At 48.6% G+C, this 16,629-nt stretch overlaps 3 non-coding genes across 3 annotated transcripts; 1 reads left to right on the forward strand and 2 right to left on the reverse strand.

The window, feature by feature from the left end:
• Positions 1-1,116: 1,116 nt before the first annotated feature.
• On the reverse strand, positions 1,117-1,189 carry TRNAR-CCU (transfer RNA arginine (anticodon CCU)). Its single transcript has one exon. It is a non-coding gene; the product is annotated as a tRNA-Arg (tRNA).
• A 475-nt stretch (positions 1,190-1,664) lies between these two features.
• TRNAR-UCG (transfer RNA arginine (anticodon UCG)) lies at positions 1,665-1,737 on the reverse strand. The gene has a single exon. It is a non-coding gene; the product is annotated as a tRNA-Arg (tRNA).
• Positions 1,738-2,454: 717 nt separating this feature from the next.
• Positions 2,455-2,527, forward strand: TRNAK-UUU (transfer RNA lysine (anticodon UUU)). Its single transcript has one exon. It is a non-coding gene; the product is annotated as a tRNA-Lys (tRNA).
• The last annotated feature ends 14,102 nt before the right edge of the window (positions 2,528-16,629 follow it).

The following is a 16,629-nucleotide window of genomic DNA, read 5'->3' on the forward strand; positions in this document are numbered from 1 at the left end:
CTTTTCAGAAGTATGTCCCTTGGGAGTCCATCGCTAGGGGAGCTACTTGGGCCTCCCCATCTGCTTTCTGTAAGCATTACTGTCTCGACATGAGCTCAAGAGCTGACGCTCAGTTTGTTCAGGCTGTGCTGAAGAACCTGTTTCAGTAAGGGGTATTTCCATCCACCCGTAGTTCCTGTAAGGAGTGCTTGGGAATCTCCCACAAGTATGGTGGAAAGGGGACAGGACGTAGGAGTATTACCAGGTTGCTCACTGTAGTGACCACCTTACTCCAAAGTCCATAGTCCCCTTTCCTCCATATGCCGCTGTCCCCTCTAATAAGGTTCTGCTGTTATTGCTAATGGGTCTTTGACCTGGCGATAGAAAAGGACTGATGGGCGATGTGTGGGGCGGAGCCAAGGTGGGCGGGGTTACGGCTGCGTGCCAAGCCCTGCACAGGAAAGAGAGGAGGGACACATTTTTGAAAATAATGTGGATGCTTTTTTACAAAGTGCTCCGGTCCCGTCCCACAGGACGGCGAGATGTCCCACAAGTATGGAGGAAAGGGGACTATGGACTAGGAGTAAGGTCGTCACTACGGTGAGTAACCTGATCATTTTTCAATTTTCAGATTGTACTGTCTAGCCCAAAGGGTTTCTTTTCCCCTTCCAAATCAAGTTCCCTTTGATGGATGGGTGTGCGCAGTGATGTACCCTTTCAGCGAAGACCAGATTAGGCCTTTTTTAAGATGGCTGCCATGGATATGCGCAAGGGGTTGGAAAAGACCTTTCTTGGTACTCGTAGCAGATTGAGGATGGAGGGGAAAGTAACAATTTGGCAAAGTGCATTGCAAGCAGGAGCGTAATCGAGGGCAGGGAAGCAGCATGGCACACACATGGGGTCAGAAGGCTGGCTCGTGTAGGAGCAGAGAGTTCATCTGTCCTGGAGTGGTGGTGTGGGGGGTTGTTAATAGATAGATTGTATTATGCTGTTTTGGGGACATTTGCAACTTAATTTGTTATTGAACTATTTTAGTAAATACTTTTCTGAACAGACTTTACTCAGCCTAGGGTACTTGCATAAATGTACGGTTAAGCGCAATTGGACACTTTCCCTCCCCCACAAGAAAAATGACATCAACCCAGATGGGACTCGAACCCACAATCCCTGGCTTAGGAGGCCAGTGCCTTATCCATTAGGCCACTGGGGCACATAGGGGACGGTAGCTACTAGGTCCCATAAAAGTTGGTAAGACTCTTCCCCATACGTTTCCTCCATTGCAGACGAGAATAGTCTGTACCTACCTCATGCCCACACTAACCGATCCGTTCCAGCACAAGCTGCACCACCTTTGGGTCGAATGCGAGCAAACCCCTGGAACCACCGTTCAGTGTATGCGTACACGCACACACAATGCTCTGGTACCCGGGATGCTCTTTCAGATATCATTGTTATGTCCATGTCAGCCACCAGCCCATTGTCACCCTTCCTCTCCCTATGGAGCGTTTTCCGTGACCCTGGCCTGCATATTCTGTTGTCTTATCTCAGTCTTGTGCATCTGCTTTAGTTTGTTAAAAATACGTTCAGCTAGCAGGAACTGCGGCCGTCATGAGCAAACGAGCATGTACATGATGAGTGTATTTTAGAAGATAAATCAAAGTATGATTTGCCATAAATAAAACATTCGACCACGAAGGGACTCGAACCCTCAATCTTCTGATTCGAAGTCAGACGCCTTATCCATTAGGCCACGCGGTCTTCCATGGGTTTAATGCCATACGGATGAAAGAAGCACCTGCACGAAGTTTGCAGTGATGCAGTAGATGCATCACTGCAAAGGGAATGGACAATAGTAAGTACTACGTCCAAAGTGGAGCCAGTAACGCATACCTACAGTTTTCTCTCGTCCGCTCTCCCGCACCTTTACACAAATAATGTTTTTTATTTTTTTAATTTTTTTTAAATATAGTACTCATTTTGAGGAACGGTAAAAGTAAACGGAATACTGATGCTATGGTTTCACAAATAAAAAACCTCTTGCTGCACCAATATTGTCACCCAAAGTTCTGTTGTCATAATCTTACCCCTCCCGCCCACGCTTTAAATGGAGCATTACACCGCATTTAATTGAAGAGACGAGAAAAGGAGATGGGGCGCCACCCAGCAGTTTGATGCGAGAGAGCAGGGTGTACACTGGGAAGCTGAGCAGGGAAATGGTGAACACACATTTAGATATTGCGATGTTAGCATGTCACTTTCCTCCTGGTTTCATTTTGTGAGTGGTGTGCTCTGAAAGCTCACTGTGGACCACAGGTTCAATTAGAAGACGTACACTAAAAGGGAAAACAAAATAGTCTATTTGATGGTTGACGCTTTGGTACCTGAAAACTCTGAAACAAAAAAATGCCCTTTATTTCACAAAAGAAACCGCGACTTCTCTGCTTAAAAAATGAAATGGGATACCAGTGTTCTAGAGCCCGGATAGCTCAGTCGGTAGAGCATCAGACTTTTAATCTGAGGGTCCAGGGTTCAAGTCCCTGTTCGGGCGGATTACTTTTTTTCTTATTCGTCTTTTGTCTGCCCCGACCAAACACAACTAATCGACTTACAGCTTTTTGCTAAGTCGATTGGCTCATTTTTCCCCATTTAGCATTTTACCCTTTTTCAGACTTAGACACACTGTTTGCTTACAAGAAGAGACATTTTAAAGCCAGTTCCCTGAGCTACCTTTAACAGGTCAACTGCTCTGATGCCATTACAAGAAATGCAGCCATTTCAAATTAAGACGACATGCGAGGAATGGGCTGATTACATACCAGTAACCTTCATTACTGTAGGTAGACTCTTCATCATCACACCACTTCTGAGATATGATATTTTGCACAAACCCATTTTCAACTTTGTTGAGCCCCCGCTGCCCCCCCCACCCCTTCTCAGCAGGTATCAAATCCCCCATTGTCACATACTCCCACAGTTAAAATGAATCAAGCCATTCATGGGCCTGTCAGTCCCTATTCAAGGGTGGGTGAGGTGGGTCATAAGAACTGTTACTAGGAAGAATATATGGTATTGATCCGGTTAGTGAAGACTTGCAAAACAATATAGGCACCGAAGAGGCAATCCCTCTAATGTTTAACTAAGCATGTCAAAGTACCTTTGACCAAAGACATGGGCCCTCCCAATTCTTTGCATCACATGCCTCATGATACGGTCATTCCCACGTATCTGGCCACTAGGTGCAATACTTATATCAAGGCATTGTATTCTCCGTCCTTCCCCTTAGAATAGCAGAACCCTTTCGGAAGCAAAAGAAACAGACGGAGGAGCAGATCCTGTGGTTAATTACTGTCTCTGTACTTCTAAGGCTATGTAGAAAATGATGCCGTCAGATGCCAAAAAGAACAATACTCCTACGTCCCGTCCCCTTTCCTCCATACTTATGGGACTTTCCTCCGTCCTGTGGGATGGGACCGGAGCACTTTGTAAAAGCATCAAAAAATGTTGCAACATTTTAGTCCTTCCTCGCTTTTTTTACGCGGGGTATGGCACGAGGCCGTAACCCCGCCCACCTTGGATCCGCCCCACGCATCCCCCATCAGTCCTTTTCTCCGCTAGTTCAGGACTGGACGCACTTGCATCTGCGGAAGAATTTCTTCCTTTTTCCTCCTCTCTCGCTCTCGTTAGCAATCGCATAGTAGTCGGTCTGTCGTTTAAACTAGACTTTCCAAATTGTAACTCGTGTCAGCGGCGCTTCGCGGGGGCTGACCCCCATCCTCTCTGTCGAGAGTGCTTGGGTCCCGATCACTGTTGGGACTCCTGTTTCTATTGTAATTCCCTTTCAGTCCGTGCCCTTCAACGTCAGTTAGAGCGGTGGGAGGAGGTTTTTCAGCATACTCCTCCTACGCACTTTCAATCCTTCATCGATGAAAAGAAGAAACGCCTGGTGAGTAGTTTACTTTTCAGAGCACCCCGGCCGGGGGACTCCTTCCCGGGGTTTTCCCGGACCGGGAGGAGTGTCGACCGCTTTGTCACCAGGGCTTGCCCTGAGGTGCCTTCTGGGCCTAAAAAGTGTACCAGAGTTTTCTCTGAGAGTCTCCATAAGGGGCCTGTGGACACCGGATTGCAATCCGAGGCCCCTCCTGTGGGGGCTGCGTGTAGACCTAGCTCTACTGAGTCGTGGGGTACCGGAGCTCGCTCGGAGGCCTCCTTATCGGCTTCCCTCAAAAGTACCGGGGTGCGCCCTGAGGCCTCGGCTGGGCTTGGTAAAACCGAACGTATGTTCAGAGCCCCCTGTGAAGAGGCTTCTACCAGACTCGGGTCCGAGGTCCCTCGTATAGAGGTGAAGGTGACCAACAGTTCTGAGAAGCCTGTGGAGGCTTTATCGGTGAAAAATCTTTCACACCGGTCCCGCTCTTGTGGCGACACCAAACCGTTGAGGGGGTAAGGGGTGAGCTTTTGAATCAACGTTCTTCCTTTACCGGCAGTGCCGAGGTCCTTCCTCTGAAGGCTATTTTGGCTATTGGTATGTCACAGAAACATTCCAGGCCGCATAGTGCCATCTCGGCCGAGGTTCCTTGTGTAAAGGCTAAAATGAAGACCCCCTGATCCATCGGGGGGGACCCCATGCTTCACTTCCACTCGTGCCGCATTTACCCTCAGGTGATGGCAAAATAGTGGCAGTTCCCACCACAACCACGGTGGCCATTTTGGGCGCTTCGCTTACAACTACGCCATCAGCCTCAGGTGTAAGGTTTGGTTCTTTAGGTGAACATAAGGTTCCTTGTGGGCATCCTTTTCGTCCGGTTTACGACTGGAACGCTCGGATGCCTCTTCCGCACAACATCTTGCTGCCTGTGGGATGCTTTTTTCGGCATGTTTCAGACGCTCATGCGTACCGACCCCATGAGGGAGTATTTTAAGGGTCTTTTCAGGGAAATATGTCCGCCTGCGCCTCCGGCTCCAACCGCGCCTCTGGTGGTTCTGCCGGCACCACCTTTGCCTGTGGTTCCTCCCCCAACCCTTCCACCCTTGCCCCCGGTGGACATGACGGTGCCTAACGCAGCTCAGCAAGACCCTGACATGTCGGATGATACGAAGGGTGATCAGGACAGCGAAGACCAGTCCCGCTCTATTCGAGCTTTCCACGACCGGGTACTGGACATGTGTCTATTGTATGTCCCAGTGCCCGAGGCACCCGCTCCGCAGGAGGGTGTGCTTTCGTGGGTGTTCACCTTATCTTCTTCGGAGCGTACCGGCCTGTTCTTGCAGAAGGACCTTCTGGCCGAGGTCCGTAGAGTCTGGGAGAAGCCACACTCTGGACTCTTTGTCAATAAGAAAATTGACGCGCGATATAGGCTGCATTCTTCGGAAGAGGTGGGCCTAGCGCCTTGTTGGCCCACCTCCTCCACGGTGGTGGCTGCGGCCACTTTACAGTCCAGGCCTGCAGCATCCTCTTCTACGACGGCTACTCAGGTTCTGGGGAAAGGGGACAAGCTCCTCGACTCCCTCAGGAGGAAGGTCTTTGCTAACTTGGCCCTGCAGCTCCAGCAAGCCAATGCAGAACTGGTGTTGGCGGCAGCGAATATGAAAATGTGCAAAGGTCTGTTGGAGTTCGAGGAATTCATTCCGGTTGAGAAGCTGGAGGACTTCAAGGCGGGATTATCCGATGGCAGGGTCTTGGCCCAGGATCTGCTAGAGGCCGCGGCTCATCGCGTCGACACTTCGGTACGGGGCCTTATGCTGGGAGTTGATACCTCTCGACAAGCGTGGTTGCATGCCACCAAGTTCTCAAAGGAGGTGCAGGACAAGGTGTTGGACCTGCCGTTTGACGGTAAGGAGCTTTTCCATTCCACAACGGATGTGGAAATTACCAAAACGAAGGACAGCACCCAGACAGCTAAGTCCTTGTCTGTCCTGGTTAAAGCTCCTTTTAGAACCCAGAGACCATTGTCGCAAAGCCGGCCCTCCTCTGGTTTCAGAGGGTTTTGAGATAGGAAATCCCGCAGAGCGGATACCCCTTCGGGTAATAACCGCCAGAGGCAGCAACCGACTCGGTTTTTCTCCCGCTCCTCAGCCTGGTGCGCTGATCTAGCGTATCGGAAGGCAATCAGGGAGGATAAGTCCAATTACTACAATAAGGAAATTGAGGAACCCCCAAATTCGACTAAAAACTTTTTGACATTCTTAAAGATATGGAAAAGCCTAAAATCCCCCCCCCCCACATCCCGACGAAAGAGGATTGCGAAAGGGTCCAAGAGGGATTTGCAGCCAAAATAACCAAAGCCAGGAACAACATAATCCTGGCCAGAGACAACATCAGCATAGAGCCCCTGTTGGGGGAAAAACCCATATCAGTAGATAGGGAAAGTTTCAGTTTCGTAGAGGTCTCAGAGGAAGAGCTATACAGGGTAATGTCAGGCATGAAACCCACCTCTTGCACTGAAAATATCCTCCCCACGAAGATCATTCTGGAAAATAAAGAACTCTTTGCCCCTGTACTGACAAGGCTAGTCAATGCCTCATTTTTAGAAGGGGTAGTCCCTAAGGCCTTAAAAAAAGTGACCATTACGCCGCTTGTCAAAAAGGCAGGCTTGGATCCTAAGGACCCTAATAACCTCCGTCCAATTACAAATTCCAATTTTATCCTAAAAATTCTTGATAAAATTGCCACTAATCAGCTGCAGAAACATGTGGAATCTGCAGACGTGTTACACGACCAACAATCTGGCTTCAGAGCGGCGCACAGCACTGAATCTGCCATGCTAGACCTACAGACGCATATGTTAGAATTGACAGAGAAAGCTAAGACGGGGTTACTTATGCTGTTGGACCTCAGCGCTGCGTTCGACTTAGTAGACCATCAATTGTTACAATCTGCACTGGATAAACTTGTAGGGTGCTCAACAAAAGCACAGGCCTGGTTGGCCTCTTTCTTGAAAGACAGGATGGCAAGAACACATTGGGGCGAAAACTTCTCCGAAGCAACCCCGATTCTATTTGGAGTTCCCCAAGGCGCTAGTTTGTCCCCTCTCCTTTTTAATCTTTACATAAGAAGTTTATGCTCGCTGTTAGAAAACATTGGCGTGATCTTCACCAATTACGCTGACGATACGCAGTTAATTTTTGGGTTAACTGGAGACCATGCAGTGGACAGCGCCATGATCGAGAAAGTATATAATATCATTGACAACTGGATGCAGAGGCACTGGATGTGCTTAAACAACACGAAGACGGAATTAATGATATTCGGATCCAATCAGGCCAGATCCAAGTTAGAGCCCCAATTCAAGACATTCCGTATCAAAGATGCTGTCATACCAGTGGTACCCAAGGTAAAAACCTTGGGCATGATGGTTGAAGCCTCATTAGGATCAGGAGCACAGGTTAGTTACCTATATAAAAACAACCTGTACTACCTGCGTCTCCTGAGAGCTATTAGACCATACATTAACGAGATCATTGCAGCCTCGGTAGCCAGAGCTATCTTGCTATCACGCCTGGACTACGGAAATGCGCTGTTATTAGGAGCCTCAAAAAAGGAGTTAGCCAAATGTCAAGTTATGCAAAATGATGCAGTTCGCATCATTAAAAAGAAAAAACAAAGGGACCACATATCAGATAGCAGGAAGGAACTACATTGGCTCAGAATAGAGGACAGAGTCAAGTTCAAAGCACTGGCGATTGTCCACAGATGCCTATTCGGAAAGCGCCAGCCTACTTCAAGAAGCATTTTTCTTGGTATGTCCCCCGAAGAGGCCTAAGATCGGCAGATACTGGCCTCTTAAACATTCCAGAAGCCAAGCGGGCAACGGGAAGGGGCAAGTCCTTCCCCTTCAAGGCAATCAAATATTGGAATGAGCTCCCTGCGCATTTAAGACAACAAGAAAACTACGCCAGTTTTAGAAAAGCACTGAAAACCAGACTTTTTCAATAGCGGAGGATAACCTTGGCTCCCTTTCACCCAGCGTAGTCATTCTCTCAGCTAATTACCGGAATAATACTAAATGCAAGTAGTCTTTTTCGCGCTACACCGCGCCCTGATGCCTGCGGGCTTTCGGCGCGTAACGAGCATAGAGTAAAGTAAAGTGAAAGCCTCTTCCTCAGGTTCAGGTGGTAACACCACTGAAAAGCCTGCCAAATGAGGGTTCTCCGCGCTCGCCCGAGACCCCGGTGGGAGGACGCATTGCTTCTCATTTCGAGGCGTGGCAGACCATCTCTGAGAACCGGTGGGTCTCATCAGTCGCTCGGGCGGGCTTCCGCCTACCCTTACCCCGCCCTTCAACCCTCCTTTCCAACAGTTGGGGCTGTCCTCCTTAATAGCCGAGGTTCAGAAACTGCTGGACCTCAGAGCTGTGGAACCCGTTCCCCTCGGGAACGAGAGGAGGGCTTCTACTCCCGGCTGTTTACGGTGCCCAAACCCAACAAGGCTGGCCTGCGCACCATCCTATACCTTTCCCAGTTCAATCTTTTCTTACCCCAAGAGAAATTCAAGATGATTACGCCCGGCCAGATACGGTCCTCTTTGCAGATGGGCGATTGGCTCAGCGTGGTGGACCTTCAGGATGCGTACATGCATATTCTGATCTGGAATCCACAAAGGAGATATCTCTGTTTCTCTGTGGGAGAAAAGCACTTCCAGTTTCATGTGCTTCCTTTTGGCCTCAGCTCGGCACTGTGTGTCTTCACGAAGATGATGTCGGTGATTGCGGCCTATCTTCGTCTGCAGGGTATCCATGTATATCCGTATTTGGACGACTGGCTCTTACGCAGCCCTTTTCAGTCTCTCCTTCAGCTCCTGTTCCATCTTGGGCTGTCGGTGAACTGGCGGAAAATCTTCCATGAGGGTCTCGCAGGACTTGATTTTCCTGGGTTTTCGTTGGAAACGATCGACTGCAGAGTGTACCTGACCGGGGACAGAATGGCGGATCTGTTGGCCACGTGTCAGATGTTTGTGCAGTGGGAGAGCATGTCGGCCTGGTGGTTCCAGAGGCTTCTGGGCCTTATGGCCTCAGCGTATTGGCTCTTCCTCTTGCCCGTCTCAAGATGAGGCGCACTCAGATGGCTCTTCAGAGTTCTTGGCGTCAGGCTGTGGATCCGGACTCCAAGTTGCTATTGATTCCGGCTTCCATGAGAATGGACCTGGAGTTGAAGTGGGAGAATGGAAGAACAGGCTCCCGCCCTTCCCCTCTCGCGTTTGGCCTAGAGGATCACACCCTAGACACCCGCCACGAGAGGAGTTTGCCTATCTACCAGACGACCAAATACCCTGGTACAGGAACATACGGATGTGCCCATCTACCTGCCCAGCAGCCCACCCTGTCCATGCCGACACCTGCGGCACGGATCAACTCGACTAAACCTACACGTCGTTAGAGATGCCATGACGACCTAGCCAACGGTCAGCACACCTGTGCAAACATGCACACCGGACTCTCCCACACCAATCCACACGAAGAATATACTCAGTGCTATGACATAGGCGACAGACATACTCACGGACGTGCATCTTTATTATTTTCCACATAGGCTCTCAAAATGCAGAAACGCAAGACGCATCATGAACTTATCTAAAAAGGCTTGCTCACGCTTCTTCTAAGAACCATGTACCATAATGAAGAATATAATGGAGACACGATACTGAGGATAGAGCAATATGATACCCTAACCTAAAGCGCTCTGCATCAAACGGTTCCACCTATGCACCAGGCCCAAGTAGGCCGCAAGCAAAAGCTTCCATGAACATTGAATGAGCAAGAACTGGGTTGCTGACCCTGCAAAATGAGCCCGGCGAAAGCACACCGCCAAGGGCACGATGTTGCAATCTCGCACGCTGCAAGCCAACGCCAAGGTCGCACCTGCAAGATAAACCAGGCACACGGTAGGAAAAACAATATTAATTATGTTGAATTTTGCCTCAAACACGGTCCCACCTCACGTGACAAAGCCAAACCTGACAAGATGCCAAGCCCAGGAGGAAGGAGACGCCTGAATCCCACGTTTCAAGACACAGGCAGATACAATTAAAAGATTCATTGGACATCTGCAGCAGTGGGAGTAGTCGACCTCCCAACATATGAATAAATCCTCACATTGTTTGCACCTACCCGTAGTAAAACATTGTTGCAAATTACAGGTGCACCGCGAGCTGGGAACAGCGATAGTCCCAGACTGGGAGGCTCGCGAGCGGACCAATCAGAACATGGGGCTCCTATCACTGACGCCATTAACATTGACCAATCCTCAGAGGTCTTCATGTAACAACTTTCATGTATCAAATTGAAGGGACAGCCCAGGTATACCACCTGACTAACCCTCAACCACTAACACCGTTCTCTATATGTGTGCTATACTAACCCTACCACTCGAGTAACCAATCCGGAGTGGAGATAGGTTTTTTGCTAAACTTTCCAAGTGACGCAAGTAGCGCGTCATACTAAGGTAAAAAGGGCCTGCGAGCCCCACGATTGTGTGTGTGTCAGGACGGACCCATCCCTGCCGTTTTGTCTAATAAACAGCAGAGTCACCTTGCTTCTTGCGTGTGTCTCATACTCTATTTTTGGGATATACGGGAGGAGTTGGGGCCTCCCTGCCCGGAGGTCTGCGGACGGCCCGGCCGACCCCGGCAGAATTTCCCCCCCGACAAGTTGGAGGCACTGCTGAGATCTGTTTAAGATCTGCTTTTTTATTTTTACTTTTTTCCAGGTAATCCCGTTGCGAGGAGGCCCGGCGGCGCGGCCCCCTCTGCCGTTGCCCCCTTCTGAGGACTACAGGACCATCGCGGAACTGCGAGAAGACCGGACAGCGCAATCCGGATATTGGCCTTCGGGAGCCGGTTGAGAAGTATCCCGCCCGCGGTTGGCGAGTGTCCAGACGTGGTCCAGACGAGGGGAGGTGGCGAGCCGCTTGGAGGGGTGCATGCAGTCGAGCGGCCCCGCATCAGGAGAACTTGGTGAGCATGCCACGCACAACAAGCAATGTGAAATTGTGAAGGAGGGGGAGGAATTAAATACGGGAGGTGGGAGGTGTTGCACAGATGCGCGGCGAAGGTTTGACAATTTAGTGTAGGCAATGAAATGAATGGTAGCCGAACAAGTGCGAGAGCAGTCGGTTACGTTACGCGAGAGAAGGGGGCGGAGCACGAAAACATCACGTGCGGCCGCTTGTAGACACCGATTGGCCTAGGTCGCGACTACGTGTAAGGGTGTGTGTGTGTGTGGTTTCCTACGATTTGGCATTTATTGATCAATGAGTAGATGAGGATCCCTATTGTTCGAGCAAGAAATTCGATAGGTAGATGACGTTTCCCTGTAGGCGGTAGCTAGTTAGTTGCCCAATACGGAAGATAATTGGCTGGTTAAGCCCTCCTGTCGAGGGGCGTATCACACGCGAGGCGACGCAGCGTGCGCAGTCCGATTTATATTATTGATTACCTTGTTCCAGGCGTGACAGGAAGACAGCTGTGAGGTTAACGGGGGTAGATTGCAAGTGTATTTTGGACTTAAAGACTATATATAGAACTTACCAGTAGTTTGAAGCGATCAGTGACGTCACTAGTAGGGCTTTCATAGGATATCCCGAGCACAAGGCATTTTTCTTTCTGAGAGTGGTGGGGAAGAGAACTGTGGTAAGGGAGTGGAAACGGAGATAAACGGTAATGAATTGATCAAGGAAAGGCGAAACGGGGGACGTGGCGGCGCACGGAGAACGCCGGCCACGGCAAGTGTAGAAGAAGGAGGAGGAGCAAGTGAAAATAGGACGACTGTATAAGAACGTCACAAGGGGTACGCAGCCGCAGGGGGCTACATGCGTCTCGGCCGCAAGTCCCCAAACTTACGGGGCCAGGTAACGGTATAAGGCTGTATATTGTAAACTGCTAGTGAGATAACCGCTACCAAATAGGGGAAGGGTAACAAGTGGAGCGCTACTATGTCACACGGGACAGGATCGGGAGGGTGGGGGAACACCCTCACTACCCCACTACAACACATATGTACAACACTGTCACCCCATAGGGAGAAACTGATCAAGTATAGCATAGAATGGACACGGGACGGACAACAAAATGATAACACCATGGCCGCCTAATGGTAGCTTTGATCCATATGCCCAACATTCACTATTAAACCATCTGCATAATACATACAAAGGGAAGAAGTTGGCAAACCACGTGGAGGTGTTTAATTTATGGAGGATGTTCCAAGGGTCCCGACCAGGACCAAATGGAATGTTCACTGTGGGGGAAATACCGGAAGAAAAAGAGATTGAGGAAGGAGAGGATGGGGAAAAAGGAGAGTGAAGACCCAAAGAACACAGGGAACGGACAAGAGGGAAGAGAAAAGAACAATAAATCAAATGAAATAAAAAAGGAACCGAGCAACAATATACCCCTAGCAAAGGTAGTGAAAACAGAGGGAGGGGGGTTGTACCCTTTAAGAGAATTAGGAGAACTAGAAAGAGGACAGTTAAGGGCGGCTGAGGGGTACTCGAACCCGGCATACAGCCCTCCACCATATGTGGCTCATAGGAAGATGCCAGCAGGGGAGGGGAGGACTGGAGAAGAACACACTGTGGATATAGGAAATGATGAGTGGGTAGCTGCACAGATACTATTAAAATTACGAGGTTCATTAACAGGAGAAGAGAATGAGGTAGTAAGGAAAACAGGCGAGGATAATACCAGGGAGAGTGGAATGAGAGGGGAAGAGCTGTTACGACAAAAGGAAGAGATTTTGGAGGAACGACTAGCAGAGTTAAGGGATGAGCAGAATGAACTGATCAAACAGCTCGAGAGGGAGGAAAGAGAGAGAGCGAGGGAAAGGAAAGAAGGTAAGAACGAATTGGAAAAAATAAGGGAACGAACTGAGGAGCAAAAGAGAGAAGCTGAAAGGGTAAAAGCAGCAGCAGAAAGGGTATCAAGAGCAGTGCTGCGAGAGAGGAAAAGGGAAGAAGAAGAGAAAGAAAGAGAAATGGCAATGTGGAAGAAGAGATTACTATCAGAAACGACTAAGAAATACGAAGAAGGGAGGGTGATAGAGAGTATATTAGAAAGGGAGAGGGTGAGATGGGAAAGGAAGAAAGAGGATGAAAGGATATTGGAAAAGGTGAGTAGTGAAGTAATGGAGAGACACAGAAGTAGCAACAACATCAGCGCAAAGGGGAGCGGTTGATAAAGGAGAAAAGGGAGAACTGGACCTAATAGACTTAAAAACAGTAACCATCAAGGGGAAAAAAGACCGAGTGGGGGGTGACTGACTTTTGTAGTGAGGTAGAAGGAGTGGAGAAGGAAGGAAGAAACAGTGAAAGGGAAAGCCTAGATAAACTATACATCACCCGGACCAACACAGACTCACCATGGATCTGTGGGAGAAAGGATGAACTGGAGAGAAGTGAGGAGGAAGAGCAAGGAATAGCGGAAAGACAGACACATGAGGCCACACCGTCCCCATCACGCCCTCTCCCATCCCACCCTACATGCTCAACCACCTCGCGCTCATTACGTACAATAAAACTTGCGCCCTTCACAAACGAACTGACACCCTATGCATGTCGGCTTAGAGACCTCCCTAGACGCAGGCAGGAAGGACGAATACACACGCCCACATTAAATACAGGAAATGATGAAAGAAGGGGAAAGGATGGAGAAGAACGAGTTACGAGCAGGGGAAATACGGACGAAATTGACGATGTAGAAGAGAGGGAAGAAGAGGAAGGGTGTGAGGACTCGATTTTATGGAACCCAAAGGGTAAAATGAGACACAACTTAATGCCACTTCTGGAGAGGGGAGGGGTTAGGCCACAGTATGTCCCTTGGAAGCATACAGACAAAGAAAATATAAAGTGCAGGCTCCCATCATTAAGTGGAGGTGCGGGTAAATGGATATATGAAATGGAAAAACTCACCGCAGGACAGAAACTGGCAGTGGGAGATGTAAAGGGCCTTCTAATATCGATATTAGGGGATGCAGCGGATGACATTTGGAAGAGAGCGGGATTCCCTGGGGTAACAATAGTAAACACATCGCACGATGGGGCACCATTCGCAAACTGCAGACATGCACTATGGCAGGCACTGAGGGTACAGTACCCAGACACATCAGACATAGGAGCAATTACCTCACGCAAGATGCGTGAGAACGAAGATCCTGTTGATTATATCCAGGAAATCCAAGAGAAGTGGCGCATGGAAACTAGAGAACAATGGGATAAAACACCAGCAATATTTTATCATATACTAGTACAAGGGCTCCCAGAAGGAGTTCAGAAACAACTGAAGAAAGTAGTGGGAATGGAAGCAAAAGCATGGCCAGAAATACAACTGACAATAGTGCATCATTGCAGGACCTGGCAAGGAAAAATGAAACAAAAGGAAGAGGACAGGAAAACGGAAGAGGCTAAACTAGTACAGAAAAAACTTACTAAATACACAATGGAAGGGGCACTAATAACTACACCTACAACAATGACCCAAAGCCCCACACAAGTAGTGGCTGCACAAGATCTCTCCCAAATACCACCCTCACAGACTATTTAACACAACAGGTGCCGCCACTTCAACCATACACGACCAACATAGGAGGAGGATACTCAATGCCAGGAGCTGGGTATTATAATTACAACAGGGGAAGAGGAGGAATTATGAGAGGGAGAGGATACGGATATAACACACAACAGCAGGTGGGAGGACTTAGAAATTCCTACCCCACAGGGCAACCAGTATACCAGGACAACACAGGGAGCTTTCCATGGCAGAGTAGGGAACCACCGGTGTGTTGGAGTTGTGGATTATTAGGGCACATGTCACGCACGTGTAGAGTAAGACCAGGAACACCATCATGGAGTGAACAGGGACAACCAAGGCCCACACAGGAACAGCAAGGCATACAGCAACAGCAGACGTTGCAACAGGGAAATGAACAGCAACAACTAATAACACAACAACAGCCACAGACATATTTACTGCCACAACAACAGGTAGCGATAACACAACAACCCAAAGCACAACAAACACAACTGGGTAGGGTGACGGTCCTGGGACACAACCCTTACACAGGAAATGGTCAATCGTTGTACCCTCAATAGGACAGCCCACAGACGGCCTTGGTGTGTCCCATCCTGTCAGTAACACCTAATAGTGCGGAGGAACCACGCATAGAGGTAACGATAGGTGACAAAAAATTATCATTCCTTGTTGACACCAGGGCGACCCGGTCTTGCATAAGGGAAGGTAAATTTAAGATGTCAGGCGAAGCCATGAACACCCAAGGATTCTCTGGGGCTAGAGGGTTGGTTCCTTTTACTGATAACATTCCCTTATCTATAGATTATGACATGTCAGTTCCAATTTTATATTATAGTGCCTCACCAGTAAATATACTGGGGAGAGACATAATGAACAGGTTGAATATGACGATCTCCTTTACTGAAGACGGCATAATTTGCTCTACTCCAGGGATTAACATGCTCACAGCACGACAGATTATGCAAGCATAATGCGGACAGACAGCGATTAGGGCGGAGCCAGTAGATGGCAAACTCTTCCAGTACGGGACAGGCATGGCATTTGCATGGATGCCAGGGATAGAGGGAAAGATCTGGAGGAGGCCAGCAGCCTATTTGCTCAGACCAGAAACACCAGTCAATGAACCAGAAGGAAAGGTGGTTCCAGTGGACATTGAGAGCATTATAGCAACAGCTGATTATATTGCTGTACATGCCCAAGACAGAGAAGGAAGAGCATGGAGGGCAGTGATAGCATTAGCAGAAGGATGTAGACTGACCCAGGTGTCAGATGAGGAGCTGTTCTCAGAAGAAAAAGAGGAAGGTGAAATGGTGTTTATGATGAGTGTGGAAATATGGCTAAGAGTGGCGTACAAACAAGTAGCACAGAAAATTGCAATGGCACTTGAGGCACCTACATCCACCCCAGTTCCCTTCTTTAAGGAGGATATGACAAAGGTACCCACATCATTGTGGACTACTAGCCCCTATGACGTGGGGTGCATAAAAAGTATAGGGGGAGTAAGGATAACATTGAAAAAAGGTGCAATACTCCCCAGAGTGAAACAGTACCCACTATCAAAAGAGGCAGATGAGGGCATATATGAAACCATAACGGCCCTTATAGATAATGGCAGATTAGTCCCCTCAGAATCACCATGTAACACGGCTGTATACCCAGTGCGCAAGGCTAAAGGGGGGTCTTGGCGCTTCATACAGGATCTCAGGCCCTTGAACAACATAGTAGAAGCAGAATACCCCATAGCCGTAAACCCGGCTACAATATTGTGTGGCATTCCAGCAGAAGCATCACGATTTACAGTGATCGACCTTAAAAATGCTTTCTTCTCAATACCATTGCACCCAGACTCACAAGATCTGACAAGCTTCACTTACAGAAACACAAAGTGGAAACACACCAGATTGCCACAAGGGTATTGTGAATCACCCTCAATTTTCAACAGAGTAATACAGATGGATTTGGGTAACATTGAAGTGGAAAGCACAGTGTTGCAGTATGTCGACGACATAATAATTTGCAGTACAAACGAAAGAACATGCAGAGAGGACTCATTAAAGATGTTGACAATATTGGCTGAAAAAGGTTACAAGGTAGACATGGAAAAGTTACAGTACTGTCAAGAACAGGTACTT

The sequence above is a fragment of the Ambystoma mexicanum genome (genome assembly GCF_040938575.1).
Source record: "Ambystoma mexicanum isolate Mex_15411 chromosome 12 unlocalized genomic scaffold, UKY_AmexF1_1 Mex_chr12_unloc.2, whole genome shotgun sequence".
Taxonomy (NCBI): Eukaryota; Metazoa; Chordata; class Amphibia; order Caudata; family Ambystomatidae; genus Ambystoma; species Ambystoma mexicanum.